The sequence below is a fragment of the Dipteris shenzhenensis genome, chromosome 25 (genome assembly GCF_047967505.1).
Source record: "Dipteris shenzhenensis isolate YYH24624 ecotype China chromosome 25, Dip_SZ_1.0, whole genome shotgun sequence".
NCBI lineage: Eukaryota > Viridiplantae > Streptophyta > Polypodiopsida > Gleicheniales > Dipteridaceae > Dipteris > Dipteris shenzhenensis.
In genome coordinates this window covers 41,722,037-41,740,714 of record NC_141620.1, presented here as the reverse complement: position 1 = coordinate 41,740,714, position 18,678 = coordinate 41,722,037, and the positions used below count along the sequence as shown (strand labels likewise).

Here is an 18,678-nt window from a genome sequence, read left to right as displayed (position 1 = left end):
GCACGAATTTCCTGAAGTTGGATGCATGGCACAATTTCATTTTACAGTCTCAAAACCTCCCTGTAAACCTTTCCAAATCCCTGACGACTATTCTCATAGAGTCAACTATTACCATCCCACAAAATATGAATAGGAGCAATTGTAGATTTTTTCCCTTCTGAGCATCAGCTTCATAGCAGGATGGAATCTATCTGCAGGGTAACAGTGTACATAAATTACATTATTAGAGTGCTGGCTGATCCAAAATTGATAATAGCCCATGGTGTCTGCCTCGCTTGACAGAAAGACCAAGGTGAAGTGCTGAATGTGTCAGGTAACTGTTGCTGAAATGCTAAATCGAACGTCTTGGCAATAAACCTATCATTCTTTGAACTTACACATACCACAGGTGACCAGATTGATACAAACAAAAAGTCAAAAAAACCTTGAAACCCATCATCTGTCTTTGAATTGGAGAAAATGTAACACACGAATTTATCTGTGTTCTAAATACTGACGTGACTAGTGATCAACTCTCGTAAGAAACACGTACATCATCTCCTCCCAGCCTACAAGCCGTACTTACACTTTGCTTGAGTGGATAACGTACCACTCCTATCTTGGGAGGCTTCAAGTGCATCCATATGCCAATTTAACTTAAGGCTCATGCCACATAGCAGTACAAGCTTTATTCAGATCACCATAACTGCCCATAACAGTCACCATTAGCATTTGGCCCTAAGAGCATGAAAAGGCAATCTTCATCCAATGTTTTTTTTTTTTTTGCAAAGAAAAGAACCTTCTATTAATTCTTGAAGACTTCATACAAAACAACAGCCCCAAAGGTGCTGAGTATGGAAAAAACCGGGAAAAGGCTGAAAGAAAAACCGGCCTGCCAAGAAACCCAGCTCAATGCCTAGGGGATCTCTGGTACTGGGGCTAACAGCCAAGTGGGGGGACTATACAACCAGCAAATCCCTCACGGAACGAAAATGTAAAAAACTCTTGCAGGCCAAGCGTTGCAGAATCGCACACGCCTCGCAATAGTTGCCCTAGAGCCTGTGATCCCACGCTCCCAGGAGGAGCAGAGGGTGTAAATGATATCCAGCCAGAAGAAGTAGGAGATCTTCCTCGGCCGCAAACTGGATCATAACCACGTCCAAAACCTGGAACGGACATCCCACGACACTCTCTGGGCCACCCAATGCCTCTCCCTTGAAGGGGTCCACATCAAAGAGTCGACCTGAAGCCTCCTGCCAATCCACGTGGTGTAGGAAAAGAAGGGCACCTCGTCCACCTGCTCAGCAAGGCCGCCCTTGGAGGGCCACACCCACTCTCCCGGATCCCACTGGACCTCCCTCAAGGGCTTACCTTCCTAAAGCCAGAGACACCATCTGGGGGCATCTTGCTCTGAGCTACTGGGAGGATCAATGTGCCACTCCTTCCCCAAACGTCCCACCACTCTAATTATTTTCCAGTGAATCCCATCTAGACTCCCATCCATCTCTCGGTCTCTCTTAGTGAGTGTCTGGAGTAGGTTCCCAAATCCTAGCCGAAAAAACCAGGGTGCGTGCTGCCTCGCTGCATCATCATCCTCAAGGGAACACCAGTCCGAGAAAACTGGCCCAACCATCTGCTGTCCATCCACACGCAAAGTCCCTCCCACATGGACTCATGGATGGCTGGGTCAGTCTCGCTCATCCGCTGCCCTACCCCTCGCAAATGCGCCAAGGCGCCAAGCCTCACCTCTGCCTCCATACGTAATCTACTCCGTCTGCCAAATGAGCCCGACCTGGCGGTCCACTGTCCCACTGTGCCCAACCAACGTGAGTCCGATGCCCGAGCATACACCCCTCCTGATCTCGGATCTATGGGTGCCAAACAAGGGAATGACGCTTGAACTCCTCTCTGCATCTGCACTCAGCACGAATGAGGCCCCTTGCTAATCTCTACCGGACCCATGCAAGCTCCTCATCAAGGAGGAACCATTCCGCAAAGGGAACCATTCTGCGTAAGGGAAGCCTCTAAGAAGATCCATCTGTATTGTAAGAAATCCTAGATTTACTATATTTAGAAATGTGCTAAGGAACAGAAAGGAGACTGAAATAGCAAAGAACAAGGAATATTTGTATTGCTTGAGTGTCTGTAGTGTCTGTAGTGTGTCATCCATACAATTGGGCCACTCTTATATAGAGAGTGAAGAGTCACACATGAAAAGGTGTGTACTCCAAAGTGTATGTGCATGAAGAGGTGTGTACCCCTTGTAAAGGGTGTGACCCTTGATGAGAGGGTACATTAGAATAGAAGTGTCTCTTCCATAGAATGTCTCTTGTGAAGGGTTGTGCCTCATAGGAAGTGTCCTGTCGAAAGGGCATACCCTTCCACAAGTGTCCATTCATCAAACCATCCATAAGTCTAAGGTATAGAGAAAGGAATATGTCACAGATCGTGACATCCCCTCCCACTCAAAATAAGACACTGGTGGAGATAAGAAACTAATGTAGAAAATATCACGGTAAATTCTGAAAATACTGCTGCATAATCTCCGGGTACTGCTGTAAGTCTTCATCAGATTGCCAAGTAGCGTCGGAGTCGTCCAGATCTCGCCAAAGAACAAGGAATTCCGTGATAAGTCGATGTTGAGTCTCTCGCTGTCGATGGTCCAGAATACGCTCAAGAATAAGGAGAACATAATCGTCTTCGATTTCTAGGACATAATCACCTGTAGGAGGAACTGCTTCATCGCCTAGAATGTACGTCTTTAGCCAAGAAATATGAAATGTCGGATGGATTTTATCCCATGACGGTGGTAATTCCAATTTGTAACTTAAAGGTGAATTTTTCTTGACGATCCGGAAAGGTCCATAGTATCTTGGTCGCAACTTAGGAAACACAGACTTAACCGTCTTATAGCGATGTCACCAGTGTTGAATTCTAGGCGACGTCTATGTTTGTTGGCAGAACGTTGATACCGCTCTTGCGCTTTTCGCATATGATCCCTCACTTGGAGTAAAATGTCTTGCATTTCTTAAACCAATTGATCAGCTAGGGCCACTCGATGTTGAAGTACAAAATTCTTTGGTACAATCGGAGTGTGTCCATAAGCTGCTTCGAATGGAGTCATGCTAATGGCACTATGGAAAGAGTTATTATAAGCAAACTCAAGGAGTGGTAGATACTCTTCCCAAGCTGCTAGGCGTGACTGAATATAATGTCAAAGCATTTCTTCCAGAACTTGGTTGACTCTTTCAGTCTGGCCATCTGATTCTGGGTGGTAGGCTGAACTAAACAGTAGAGTTGTACCCAAAGATTCGAACAGTGAAATCCAAAAGTGACTGGTAAACTTAGGATCTCAGTCGGATATAATATTCTTGGGCAATCCATGGTGTCGGAAGATGTGTTGTATGAAGAGTTTGGCTATGTCCGGAGCTTGTGCATTGCTTTTGCAAGCAACAAAGTGTGCCATTTTGGACAATCGATCAACAATTACCATAATCTAAGTGTTACCTCTGGAGGATCGTGGTAGTGTTGTAATGAAATCCATGGAAATACTTTCCCACCTTTAAGTTGGAACTGAAAGAGGCTGAAGAAGTCCAGCTGGAAGTCGTCGGCTTGCTTTCATTTGTTGACAAGATAAGCAAGATGTAACCATTTTGATGACGTCGCTTTTCATCTGAGGCCAGTAGTATGTTGCACTGAGTAACCTATAAGTCTTGTTGATGCCTGGATGGGCAACATAAGGAACTACATGATGCACTTTTAACAAAAGACGTCCAACATCCTTGTCATGTGGTACACAGACGCGATCTTGATAATACAGGTCATTCGTATAAGAATAGGATGAGAAAATCTTATGTTAGGAAGTCAAAGGTTGAAGTTTTGAAAGAACTTGTACTGTTGTGCCGAAGTCTTTATCATTGAAATACTTCCCTTTGAATGAATTCGGAACATCCACAGATAATGTAGAGATTACCATAGCTGATGCTAGAGTTAACCTGCTGAGAGCATCTGCAACTACATTGCGTAGTCCTGGAATCAATGGTCATGTGAAAGTTGGCCAGAAACTCAACCCAGTGTGCTTGTCGAGCGTTCATGACTGGCTGAGAGTGATGGTCTGTCTTTACCACCGAGTGGGCTCCCATGAGATAATGTTTCCAAGAGCGATAAGCATGTACAACGGCAAGAAACTCCTTATCATAAACCGGGTATCAAGTTTGGATATCGGAATGTTTATGGCTGTCAAAAGCAATAACTCTGCCTTCTTGCATCAAGACTGCTCCTGTAGCGACGTCAAAAGTGTCGGTCATGACCTCAAATGGTAGGTTTGGGTCAGCAATAGCCATAACTGGTGTGGTAGTGAGTGCTTGCTTGAGTTGTTGGAAACTATACTCTGTTTCGGGAAGCCACTGAAAAACTGCTGTGCTTTTCAATAATTCGGACATAGGAGCTGCAATTTCAAAAAACTGATAGACCTTTGTATGGTAGAAGTTTGCCAATCCGAGAAAAGAGCAGACATCATGAACATTCTTAGGAGTAGGCCAGTTTCGGATTACCTCGACCTTCTTGGGATCCACAGAGATGCCTTGAGCTGAAATAACATGTCCCAAATATTCGAGTTGGGTCTTGAAGAACTCACTCTTCTCAATGTTGATATAGAGAGAATTTGCGCGGAGAACTTCAAAAACTTGGTGAAGATATTGTTTGTGCTCATGTAGGGATCTGATGAAAACGAGAATGTCATCGAGGTAAACGATGACGAACTTATCGAGGAAAGGCCTGAAGATGTCGTTCATTAGTGTCATGAATGTGGCCGGGGTATTGTTTAACCCAAAAGCCATGACCAAAATTCATAGTATCCATACTTTGTTCGAAAAGCTGTCTTATACTCATCGCCTTCTCGTATGCGAATTTGATGATAACTTGAACGAAGATCAATCTTTGAGAATTGTGTTGCATGTAGAAGTTGATCGAAGAGGTCATCGATGCGAGGCAATGGATACTTGTTTTTAATAGTAAGCTTGTTGAGGGCTCGGTAGTCGATGTAGAGGCGCATTAACTTATTCTTTTTTTCCACGAGTAGTACAGGAGATCCGAAAGGGCTGCGACTGGGCCGAATCTGACCTTTGTCGAGTAGTTCGGTCACATGTCTTTGGATTTCTTCATTTTGAGTATAAGAAACCCGATAAGGAGGTTTCGACAGAGGATTACTGCCAGGAGTAAGTTCGATTGGGTGATCCACTGGTCGTCGAGGTGGTAACTACTTTGGTAATTCCAGGGCTGGAAAAAAGGTTGGTTGAGGTATTCAGGAGGATCCTTTGTTGGTGTCTCCTCTACTGCCCTAACCAACAGAAGTGAAGTCTTTACTTCACGTTTACGAACCCACTTCTTTACTTGTAGGGCAGAGGCAACTGGGGTTGAAGGAGAGTCCCTAGAACCAGTTAGCTCAATAAGTTTTCCCTAGTGGACAAACTGGATAGTATGGCTGCAAAAACTGATTGATGGATCATAGTCGTAGAGCCACTGTTGTCCGAGTATGACATCGTACCAAGAAAGAGGCATGATGTCGAAGTTCAACTTGTCCGTATAATGTTGGATGCGAAAAGACAAGTTTTTGATCCTCGTGTTACACAAGAAGGTAGTTCCATTTGCGAGTTCAATCTGATAGTCCATGGGACTAGGACTGGTGGTCAACCGAAGTTTATCGACCATAGAACTAGCTAGGAAGTTATGAGAGCAGCCACTGTCGATGAGGATAGTGACGGTTGTTCCACGAAATTGATCCTTGGACACAAAGTACTTGAGTGGCCAGGGAAGGTTCGGGGTTGCTGGCAAGGCTCATGTGGATGGTATTTGCCATTCGAACAGCTTTGCCTTTCTTGTCTTGTGCTGGGGTAGCATCTTCTGTTTGGAAAGGGCTAGGTTCCATATTGGAATTCTGCTTTGGTCGCTTGGTACAATCAAACCAGCTATGGTCGCCTGTACAGATGGTACAAAGTCCTTTTGAGCAAGAGTTATTCTTCTTATCAGTGGCCGCACCTTTATGTTGGGGATGACGGTGATAACTTTGTGAAGAAGAAGAGGCTCGATCCTTGGAGGAGTGCTTCTGTTGGAATCCAGCATATGATTTCTGAGACTTGTGGGGATCTTAACACTGTCGCTGACCTTCATTACCCGAGTTTTTTCTAAACTTGGGGTTATCTTGAGGGCGAGCACCTTTGGCCATAGTAGAATTATGTGTTCTATTAGCACTCTGCTTCACTGTGTTTTGAAAATCTGTAATGCGCTCTGTGTAAGCAATAGCGCCAGCTGTGGTGGTGATGTTTGCTTTAAGAAAATCAATGCGTAACGAGGGATTTAGGCCTGAGAAGAAAGCATGAAGGCGATCATCATCAATTAAACCATCAATCTCCAGCACCAATGTGGTGAACTGAGAGATGTAGGAAGACAGAGAGCCTGTTTGCTCCAACTGTCTGAGTTTTGAACGTGCTTGGAAGTCCGCATTGGCAGGTATGAACTGCTTACGGAGCACGTGTTCAAAACGTTCCCAAGTTAACACACTTTTACCGTCCTTTAAGCACCGTTGCCACCATAGAAAAGCTGTATCCTTGAGGAGGGAGGCTGCCAAGGCAATCTTTTTGCCTTCAGTGAGGTCAACAGTATCAAAGTACATGCGCAGTTTTGCGAGCCATTGGTCAACTGTTAGGCGATTGCGTTGACCAGTGTAGGCTTCCGGAAGTTTAATGTCAAGTCTTTTAGTTTTGGAAGCTTGGAGTAAACGGTAGAGGGCACGGAGTTCAGTGTTTTCTACCTCTGGTGGGAATGAGTCCACATAGTCGTCTGGTTGCATCACGTCATCCTCTGTATGTGTGGTACTGTGAGAATCTTGGAGTTGTTGGACTTTATCGACCAAGTCGGAGATGCTGTCCTGAAGCTGGGAAATTTGAAGTTGAAGTAGTGCTTCGCCTTGTAAGTTGACTTCAAGGGTCTTTTTGGGACTTGAGTCGCTTATCTCCGGAGAGGCTGCACGCGAGCGTTGCGACATATCTAAGATCCCTGTGAGAAAAGCACGAACCTGCGCTCTAGTTTGTACCATTCCTGGAAGAAGATTCGGGCTGCTCCCTGAGGTTGCTCATGTTGGAGAGGGCAGGAGAAGCAGGATGGAACCAGCCGTGGAAATCTGGTAAAGGAGGTCCTGTTTGAGGTAAAACTGGTGATGCCGAAATGGGTGTTACTGCTCGTAAGAGTACAGGGGTAGGTTGCAGAGTCCACGGATCTGAGAAGGAATAAGGAGCTGCTGTCGGAAGTGGAGGATATCCAGGAGGAGGAGTGCCTTCAGAGTGTAAATACTGTCTTGGGGAAGGTACAACCTGTACAGGAGGATATCTGGGAGCTGAAGGAGGTGGAGAGTATCCTGGAGATGCTGAAGCTGAGAGGTAAAAGTCTCTCCAAAGATGGACAGCAAACTCGTGAGGAATATCGGGTTCTGGGTATCTACGTGTCTCGTGGAACACAACCTGGACTGTGCTGAGGAAGTAATGTAACTGAGGTGCCTCACGCAGAAGGTATAGGATGTGGTCCAAGTCACTGGAAGGGCATGTGACACAGAAGACCCACGATGCAAAAGCTCCGAAATGGGCTGGTTGTGCAATCTAAACACGATATTGTGTGGTGGATGATGCCTGAGGTGTCCTTGAAGGGACTGGGGAATTACCAGGGGTTTCCATGCTTTTAGGAGGAGGCTTTCATTTGCTGTAATTTAATAATGAGCGTCAAATAACAATATGAAAGAGAATCCTTATAAATAGAATGGAAAGAATCCACCAGATCTGCCAATTAGTTGCATAGCAAGGCTTGAAAATCTCTGGTCCGGAGGTCCATCGATTAAGAGGCGCCTAGCGAGACTTTCAAAGCTGAGTAAGGCGTGGCAGAGGCGATTAACAGAAGAGGGCAGATTGCGTGGAACCTGGCACTGTCTTCTGCATTGAGACTGTGCTATTTGCTGCATAACATGGAAGTGCAGGGCTTGGCCTGCCGCTGTTCACAGGCTAAGGTGGCGAGATGAGCCAGCAGGATCCAGGCTGGTCTGAATCAAGATGAAAAGGGCATCGAGGCTGCTGATCACAAGCAGGGGAGGCTTAGAAGAAATTCGCTGGCAGAGGCTTGAAACAAATCATTGCATCCGGCGCTGTTCTTGCTTCCAAGGCTGATTTGTGGTGGAAGATGGCAAATTTCTGGCACCTACGCTGTTTGCAGAAATCGAGGCAGCAAGATGACGATCAAGGCTGCCAGGAAGATCTGTTCGATCACTAGGTCTTGTAGGCAGGTATGCAATAGAGCCGGCTGGTGCAGGCCATCGAGAACGAAGCAAGATGGAGGCCTGACGAGGGGCACTGCTTGCTGCAGGGATATGGCGCACTCACGTACGGCAGAAAAGGCGAAACGTATTGCAGGAATTCACGTTTTGATTTGTTCGCCTATTGCTTGGTGGTGGTTGCCAAAAATTAAAACGTGGGTTTAATTAACCCTTGGGTAGTCTAGGGTTAGGCCTTAAACTGCTTCGTCATCCTGTCCCCCTGCTATACCCACCAGGTCCGAGAAGAGTGATAGGAGAACTCAACCTGCAGAATCTCCGTGTCCTGAAGCTCAAGGCGAGCGCTCTCAACCCTGACACTAAGCCACTGAGATCCTTGGTCCTGCTCCTTGAGCCACTCAATGGAGATGAGGTCTCTCCGCAATGCCCGCTCGCGCTCCTGAAGAGTCCTCCTTGACCTAAGAGCATGAGCCTGCAACTCATAAAACCGAACTGGAGGGGAATAAAAACAACTATGACTTCACGTCAACGACGGAATTAAACTGTCCACAGCTCTCCCTCTCTCTCTCTCTCTCTCTCTGATCATACACTAGGGCCCAGGACAAATTGTCGGGCTGGACCCCCCCGAAGGTCTTTATTACTTTCAGAAAAAAAACTGTTACAAAAGTTCAGCAGGAAGCTGTCTCGTAAGTCTCTCTCTCTCTTCTTACGTGAAAAGAAATCCTTCTTTACAAGGGCTTCAAACCCCATTCAAATTGGCAACATGCCACTTGTCTACAATCTAGACTAACTCTTATTACAAGCCACTTAGGGCCATTCTGGAGTCTTCAAAGCTCTCGGTCACACGAACCGCTTCCTGAATGCTTGTTAGGCTCCCATTTCGCTTAGGAAAAATAATCCTTCTAGTACCTGCAACAATCAATTAAAGCGCACCACCATGGTACCCATTAATTGTTAGCGCTTTGCATGCAAATAACACACTGTGGACTAATCCTAGTCACGGTGGGCGTCCCCACTGAACACATGTGCACATCTAAACAAATATATATATATATATATATAAATATATATATATATTTTCTCTGGTTGACCGGAGTCAACACTCTTGATTATAATTAAAGAGCTTCGACCCAAGGTCAGGGCGCCTTAATTATAGCCAAGTCTCTCCAACCGAGGTTGGCACATCTTGGTTAACCGGGGTTAACCCCTCTTGGCGCATGCCAAGTCTTGTTGACCGAAGTCAACGCTCTCTGACCATAGTCAGGTTTACTTGACTAGAGTCAAGTATCTTTGACCGTAGTCAATCCTTTGACCATTAAAATAACTCTTTGACCGTAATTAACACATATAAAACTCTTTAATTATGATCAAATAAATGGTCAACTGTACTTTGACTTAGGATATTTACATTTGGTGACATCCCCTCGGCTTCTATTCAGTTGACCTCAACTGAAAAGCTTCCTTGTAAACATCCAAAAGCTGTGGATGATCAGATAACATGTCTTCGTCCATCCACTTGGCATCTAATGCCGTATAATTCTTGAATTTTACAAGATACCTGTAAAATTCTTTACCCTGAGGGCCTTTACGTACAATATGGTACACAATTTGCTCTAGCTGAAGGACTTCCTCCAGCTCATCCACTTCTGGTGGATCTTCTGATACTGGTTCTGTAGGCTCTGGTCCCTGAAATTTCTTTAGAAGACTCACATGGAATGCATTGTGAATCCTCCAATGCTCTGGCAATGCTAATCTGTATGCAACCTCATTTATTCTTTCTGTAACCCTGAAAGGGCCATAGTATCTGGGAGATAACTTTGCATACACTTTCTGTTTGCCTTTAAACTTGCGGAGCCTAGCTTTTTCAAACTTTAAAAGTACCCAGTCCCCTTCCTTGAGATCCAACTGTCTCCTATGTTTATCTGCAGCCCTTTTATGTTTCTCTTGAGACCTTTCAATTGCTGTCCGGACTTGGCTGTAAGCTGTCTGGAGGTCTCTTACAAACTGATCAGCTGCAAATATTTCATCTTTAGTCCTCAATATAGGTGGCAAAATCACCTTCCCATATATGACTTCAAAAGGGGCTTTCCCTGTAGAGCTATGTACTGTATTATTGTAAGCAAACTCTACTAACGGTAGGTACTTTTCCCAGTCTGAACTTTGGTCACCCACGTAGCATTTCAGCATATCCAAAATGGTAGAATTTGCTACTTCACTTTGACCATCTGTCTGGGGATGGAAAGAAGAAGAAAAATTCAGATTCGTCCCCATGTTATCAAATAAAGCTCTCCAGAATAGACTGGTCATTCTGGGATCTCGATCACTAACAATGGACTTAGGCATACCATGATGTTTAAAGATCTGTGCCATGAACAGCTTAGCCATATGATCTGCCTTTATGGTTTTGCGAACCGGAAGGAAATGAGCTTGCTTGCTGAATCTATCAATGATAGTCCAAATCCCATCATTTCCTGACTTTGATCTCGGCAAATCAAAAATAAAGTCCATTGTAATATTTTCCCATGGTGCCTGAGGCACGGGTAGAGGCATAAGTAGGCCAGGTGCCTTCTGTCTATCATACTTCATTTTCTGACACGTAAGGCATTCAGTAACAAACTGATGTATATCTTTGCGCATTCCTGGCCAAAAGAAATACCTCTCTAGTGCTAGAGTTGTTGCTGTAATTCCTCTATGTCCAGCATAGGGAGGTGCATGGCATTCCCCCAAAATCTTTTTTCTCATCTCCTGGGTGATGCATAGGCAATCATCTTTCATTAAATACCCATCTTTCAGGGAATAGTGACTGGTGGATTGCCCTTCTTGCATCTGCTGTAAAATTTCACCAAAATCAGAATCATGAGCATATTGTTCCCTCATGCCTTCCAGGTCCTGATGATATGCAATAGTTACATTATTGACCTGGGGTCTTCGGGACAAGGCATCTGCCACTCTGTTCCGAATTCCTGGGGTATGGACAATCTGAAAATGATACATTGACAGCATGTTTGCCCATTTCATATGCTTCTCTGAAAGCTTGGTCTGAGTCAAAAAGTATTTCAGACTTTGGTGATCTGTTTTGACAGTAAAATCTGCACCCAAAAGATAATGTTTCCATGTATGGATAGCATGAATTACAGCCAATAACTCTTTCTCATAGATTCCTAAATATCTTTCCGCATCCCGAAGTCGTCTGCTTTCATAGGCTACTGCATGACCATTCTGATGCAATGCAGCCCCAACACATTCTCCACAAGCATCGCAATCCACATCAAAAGACTGATACAGATCCGGAACTACCAGAATGGGCTCTGTAGTCAACTTTTCCTTGAGTGTATTGAATGCTTTCTTCTGTGATAATCCCCATGTGAAAGCTGCATTTTTCTTAGTGAGGTCATGTAATGGAGCTGCGATATCAGCAAAGTGTCTGATAAATCTTCTGTAGTAAGAACACAAGCCTAAAAAGCTTCGAACTTCATGTACAGTTTTCAGCTCTGGCCATTCCTGAATGGCACGGATCTTCACTGGATCCATTTGTATCCCATTCTTGGATATTATATGCCCCAGATAATGGATTTCTTCCAGGAAGAATTCACTTTTCTTGCTGTTGGCATAGAGCTGATGATTTCTCAGCTCTTGAAACACTATAGCAAGATGTTCTCTGTGGTCTTCCTCTGTCTTAGAAAAAACTAAGATATCATCAAAGAAAGTACCCGTAAAATGCCTGTACTTCCGGAAGATGCGATCCATCATTCTATTGAATGTGGCTGGAGCATTTGTCAATCCAAAAGGCATCACTAAGTATTCATACAACCCGAATGTTGTGCGGAATGCTGTCTTATGCACATCCTGAGGCTGTATCCTCACTTGGTGGTAGCCACTCTCTTTAAGTCTATCCTGCTGAAAACTGAAGCTCCATTTAACTGATCCAAGACATCATCAATACGCGGAATAGGGAATCTATTCTTGATGGTCATTTTGTTCAGTGCGCGATAATCGACGCACATACGGAATGAACCATCTTTCTTCTGTACTAACAGTACAGGGGAACAAAAAGGAGACGAGCTGGGCTGAATCAAGCCTTTGGACAGCAAGTCCTGTACCTGAGCCATAATCTCCTCTCTCTGAGTCGCACTTACTCTATAAGGGGGTCTGTTTGGTGGCTCACTACCAGGCATTAACTCTATCTGATGATCTTCTGGTCTCTCTGGGGGTAACTCCCCTGGCAAAACATCAGAAAAGCAATCTTTAAAGTTTACCAAAAACTGAAACTTATCTTTGTCTGCATCATTTATTTCAGCATGCATATCAGTCTCTTTTTCTTTTACAAAAACCATGTACGCAGAAATTGCAGACTTTATTGCTTTACCGCACGAAACATCAGATACAATGGGGATAGTATCCCCTTTATTCCTCGCAATTACACGCTGATTTTTCCCCCTATGCACAAATTCCAGCACTCTTTCAGGAAGAGTCAACTTCACTGCCTTGCGGTGAAACCAAGGCATCCCCAAAACTACATCATAATGTTTCAGTGGAGAAATGAAGAAGTCTTCCTGATCCACATAACTCTGAATATGTAGACGGAGCTTCCCTATCAAGGGAGTAACTGGCACAGGATTCCCACAAAACATTTGATCAGCATCCAAAGCCCTGCCTAGCTCTTCCGTCTTTATTCCCAGCCTCAGGGCTAGATCCTCTGATATGAAATTATCAGTAGCCCCTGGATCAAATAAAATTAGCGCTTGCTGGTCTCTAACTTTGCCCCATGATAGCAGCAATTCTCGTTCTTCTGGGTTCAGAGCATGACCCAGTATATCAGGAATTCCCCCTGCCATTGGCTTTTGCGGTCCTCGTGGCTTCTCTGCCTCTTTTCCCTTCGATGATGAAGGCTTTTCTGGGCACTGGGCAGCCACATGCCCCTCTTTACCGCACCTGAAGCATTTCCCATCTCTACGGAATTCCGCTATCTGTTCAGGGGTAAATAGAGATTTACCCTTATAGGTCTTCGAGAACTGAGTACCCCTCGGCTTCTGAGGCTGAAACCCTTTCTTTTCAGCCTTAGGGGACTCTTTCTTTTCTGATTTTTGAAAATCAGTTTTCTTTTTATCAGCACGTCCTGCATGCAAGGATGGCACTGTAGATGGATCTTGTAGCGGCACAAGACTCGCTACTGAGGCTGAATGCATAAGATCTTGAATATTCTTTGCTCCCAAAGCATTTACTACTGCCTGAATTCTTGGAGTGAGACCTGCTCTGTACTTCCTCATCTGGGTACCTTTGGAGATCTTTTTGAACGGTGCAACCTGCAAATAAGCATCCCAGAACTTTTGGTTGTACCCATCCACTGTATCTCCTACATCCATGTGCAAGCTGTCCCAGTCTTGAAGAACATGGTCTCTAAACTGTTTAGGCATGAACTGCTGGTAGAAGGCTTTCTTGAAGCCCTTCCACTTTCTTGGGGCTGATCCATCTGTGGTCAGTGCACTCCACCATGCACTAGCCGTTGCTGTCAAGTGTAGACTGACCATTCTTAGCTTGGAGGATTCTGAAAATCTCTCTGTACCGAATGCAGCATCAAACTGTCTGATAAACTGCAATGCTTTGTCTGTATGACCATACTGTCCATTGTAGGTCATAAACTTAACAGATTTTCCTCCCTCTTTAAATTCCCTGGTCGCTTTGGAAGATTTTCTCTTCCCAGACTTCTCGTGTTTCCTTCTTTTCCTGGATGGTTTATCTGATAAGGAAGAAGAAGACATAGAAGTCGAACTCGAGGTAGACGGTGATGGACTAGGAGATCGGTGACGATGCCTCGATCTCTTTTTACTATGGGACCGTCTCCTATGAGATCTATGAGATCTCTCTCTCTCAGACTGTACACGAGAGTGTGCCTCTGGCATTGGCACGTCATATACTGGATTAGGCATAGCCTCTGCTGGAAACAAATGCTGAGCCCTGGGATCCCTTTTAAGATTTTCCAGTTCTTGTATACGAGTGCGTACCATTTGTTCAAATTCTTGTTGAGATTGTGGCACATTCCTCTGTCTTGGATGCACATCCCTATCTTGAGAATCCCACTGGATAGGTGATTGATCCATATTCTGAGATCTGCAGATTTTTTTTCTCACACTGTGCAAGTAACTAATGCACACTACCTTTGCTTTTCCAACAGAGAAGGTACCTCAACAAGAGGTGTTTTGCATTCACAATCTAGGCCAGTACGAGCTGTCAGTTCAAGGCATGTACCCACACAACTGCCAAAGCATCATCAACTATGTTGCCCTTTTCTGGCTGCTGCAGATGGCCTCAAAAGGCATCTGTTTTTCCCTCTTTTTACTGCTCAAAGGCATGCATACTCCTTTTTCTGCAAATCTCTGTTTTCTCTGCTTTTCTCTGGTTTTCTGCTACTTTTCTGACAGTAAAAGTCTGACAGGCAGGAGAAAATTGATAGCCAAAACTGTCTCTGCAACTGTCTCTTTTTTTCTTTTTTTTTTTTTTTTTTTTGTGAAAACAGTAACCAGATGAAGTAACTGCTAGTTAGTCTAACCAGACTAACTGGTTCTGGTTACACCAACCAAACTGATCTGGTTAGGCCAGATTAACTGGACCAAAGTTGAACTAACTAGACACTGGTTCAACTAACCAGAGTTAACTGACTGCGATTAACTTAACCAGGGTTTAACTGTACCCGGGTTAACTTAACCACGGGTCTGCCAGGCTGGCTGCCACGTCAGCATCTTGCAAGACCTCTGCCACGTGTCCTGCACCACATGTCCTGCGCCACGTCAGCGCCACGTCAGCTCTGAGCTGGAGGCCACGTGTATTGCCACGTCATCACCATGCATATGCTGCCACGTCAGCACCCACGCGTGTCTGCCACGTCAGCTCTGTGTATGCCACGTGTCTGCCTAGGTGGCACCCTGGCCACGTCAGCTGCTGAGTCAGCATCCACGTATCTACCACGTGTACTCCTAGGTAACTCCGTGGCCACGAGGCTTAACACTCTGTAGCGTCAAGAGTACGTCGCTCGAAACCTTCACCCGTGAGAAAATTTACAAGGCGGAATTTTCCCAGCCAATTCCAATGTTCAGGCATCATCACCAACTTGCATTGCCTTTCCTATGTGGACTACCACGTAAACCCTTGGCTGGCACCCTAGCCCTGTCAGCGCCCACAGAAGATAAAGCAGAATCACCCCAAACAGAGAGTTGGGATTTGGTTCACACAGATCCCGTCGCTGATTAGCTATCGCTGGCGCGTTCTCCTAATCGCAGAATTCGTGTATAAGCTACATCGAATTCCTCCTGGCGCTGTTGTACATCGGTCGTCGGCACCTAGCCATCGCCCCATCAGCCAACGCTCGACGTATGTCCTAATCAACAGGACCCGACGTCACCCATAGCCATATCTAGTCGAAATCTAGAGCCAGGTAGCAAACTTCCTTCGCTAAATTTCATCAGACGCCTCTCCTGTTCGCCACCAGCATCCACTTCATTAAACGCTAGTTTTCTCTCCCGAGCACGTCGCCCCCATATTTGTTGCTCACAAAGCCTTGTAGATGGCCCAGCTTCCCAAGACTTCTTGGATCGTCAATTCCTAGGGAGGAAATGAGACCTTACACTCTGATACCAATAAAACCGAACTGGAGGGGAATAAAAACAACTATGACTTCACGTCAACGACGGAATTAAACTGTCCACAGCTCTCCCTCTCTCTCTCTCTCTGATCATACACTAGGGCCCAGGACAAATTGTCGGGCTGGACCCCCCCGAAGGTCTTTATTACTTTCAGAAAAAAAACTGTTACAAAAGTTCAGCAGGAAGCTGTCTCGTAAGTCTCTCTCTCTCTTCTTACGTGAAAAGAAATCCTTCTTTACAAGGGCTTCAAACCCCATTCAAATTGGCAACATGCCACTTGTCTACAATCTAGACTAACTCTTATTACAAGCCACTTAGGGCCATTCTGGAGTCTTCAAAGCTCTCGGTCACACGAACCGCTTCCTGAATGCTTGTTAGGCTCCCATTTCGCTTAGGAAAAATAATCCTTCTAGTACCTGCAACAATCAATTAAAGCGCACCACCATGGTACCCATTAATTGTTAGCGCTTTGCATGCAAATAACACACTGTGGACTAATCCTAGTCACGGTGGGCGTCCCCACTGAACACATGTGCACATCTAAACAAAAATATATATATATATATATATAAATATATATATATATTTTCTCTGGTTGACCGGAGTCAACACTCTTGATTATAATTAAAGAGCTTCGACCCAAGGTCAGGGCGCCTTAATTATAGCCAAGTCTCTCCAACCGAGGTTGGCACATCTTGGTTAACCGGGGTTAACCCCTCTTGGCGCATGCCAAGTCTTGTTGACCGAAGTCAACGCTCTCTGACCATAGTCAGGTTTACTTGACTAGAGTCAAGTATCTTTGACCGTAGTCAATCCTTTGACCATTAAAATAACTCTTTGACCGTAATTAACACATATAAAACTCTTTAATTATGATCAAATAAATGGTCAACTGTACTTTGACTTAGGATATTTACATTTGGTGACACCTCACTGCTCCTCTGGATCGCATCGGCCACCCACGAAGCCCAACCTGCCGTCTCTGACTGCTACCAATCCCTGCCATGACCTGCTGAATCTCATTGTCCTGCATGAGGTCCTCTGGAATACGGAACCCCTTTTGGGGAAGACCTCCACGGGACTGCTCTAAGTGAAGCACTGCTGGATGTTAGAAAAGACCCAACAGAGGGTACGCACAAAAGGACTTATAGTAATGCCCAGGAGCTCACACAGTGTGGTGTGGGGTGTGGAATCAAAATGAACCAGCAAGATAGAGAAACCACCAAAATAATATATTTCCGTCCAAAACTATGGACACAATACGAAAGAGAGAGATCCAGAGTCCCACCAATGGTGGGGTCCTCTGATCTTACCACAAGGTACTTCTCCTATCTGCTGGCTATCTCTAGACTCGAGCTCGCATGCTCCACCTCACTTTCTGTCTAGATCCCTTCCACCTTGCTGTCTTTGCACCAGCCTAGGTGGGCTGCCACTCAAGCTCAGTCTGCAGCTCCTTCAGGGTCACCTTCACCTCCTGTGTATAGGCCCAAGGCTTGCCTTCTTGCTGCTCCTGTCTGCTTTCAGAGGGCTGCTCCAGAGAATGATGATCACAACACCTTGCTGCCCTAGAAGACAGCCAAGGTCCAGCCTCTAGCGAACTCAGTCTGCAGCTCACCTTCAACTCTCCTTCACCCCCAGGCCCAAGGGAGTGGCTTCTGGCTGGCTGCTCCTGTCTGCTCCTGAACTTGCTGGATGTTGGATGATTTATGAGGCCCAGGGCCTCTCCTTTTATAGGCCCCAAGGCCTGCTGCAAAAACCGACTGGCAGACCCCTTCCTGGCCGACTTTTGTCTGCCCTAAAAACCGACCTGGTTGGCTGCCCCTGGGCCCTATATAAGGGTCTTTGCTAGGCCCTTTTTCAGCCTTTGTTCCAGGGATTCAGCCCCCCTGGCCAGCCCATCTCCAGGCCTGATTTGCTGGCTCCAACCAGACCCACCAGCCTCAGCCAATGGCCGACCCAGGTGCTGCTGGTCCCTTCCATGGTTGCACCACCTGTAGGCTCTGTCGCAGGCTGTCCATCTGCACACAGATGCCCTCCACATAGGTGCTTTTGTCTATGCAATCCCGCGCCATGTCTGCTGCCCCTGACTGACCTCCTGCCAGGTTAGATCCAGGACTTGCTGTCCCCGCCTTCTGCTCCTTCCACAGGTTCCGTGCGTTGCAGCCATGCTGGTCTCTTTGATGTGAGGTGCTGCCCATGTGGCAGCCCCCTCTCTTTCTTTTCTCTTGGGCACATCCTGCCCTAGGTCTCCCTGCCCCACGCTCTCCTCATATGGGGGCTTACAGATGGGGAGGTGACCATTCCAACACCCCCTCTCACTGACACATCCAGGCCCAATGCCAACACGTCGATGAAGATGCTCCAATAACTCCCTAGTCGTAGTCCTCTGGAACTTTTCGATGTCAAAATCTTTTCCTGGCTTTTCATCCATTGGCTCCTGCTCCACCAGGTCTAGTTCCGCTTCCGCACACCATCCTGGTACACAAGTCCATCTCTAGCAGCACCTCCTGGCACTACCTCCTTCAGTCACGTTCCCGCCTTCGAAATCGAGCAACCCAGCCTCTACGATATTCCAATTGTCCCCCTCATAATGAGTGAACAACCTGGAGTCTTCCAAGCACCATGCTCTGAGGGTCTGTTTCAACCCGTCCTTCCTTTGGCAAGGTCTGCAACCAATGAATATTTCTAGATAACCTGGACCATGAACTCTCGCTGAGTTCTCAAGCGGGTACTCTTCTGGCTTCAATACTC

At 45.8% G+C, this 18,678-nt stretch overlaps 1 protein-coding gene across 2 annotated transcripts in view; it reads right to left on the bottom strand.

Annotated features, from left to right (window-relative positions):
• LOC147885898 (mitogen-activated protein kinase 15-like) overlaps positions 1 to 18,678 on the bottom strand; it is an 80,619-nt gene that overhangs the window by 33,605 nt on the left and 28,336 nt on the right. The window lies entirely within an intron of this gene.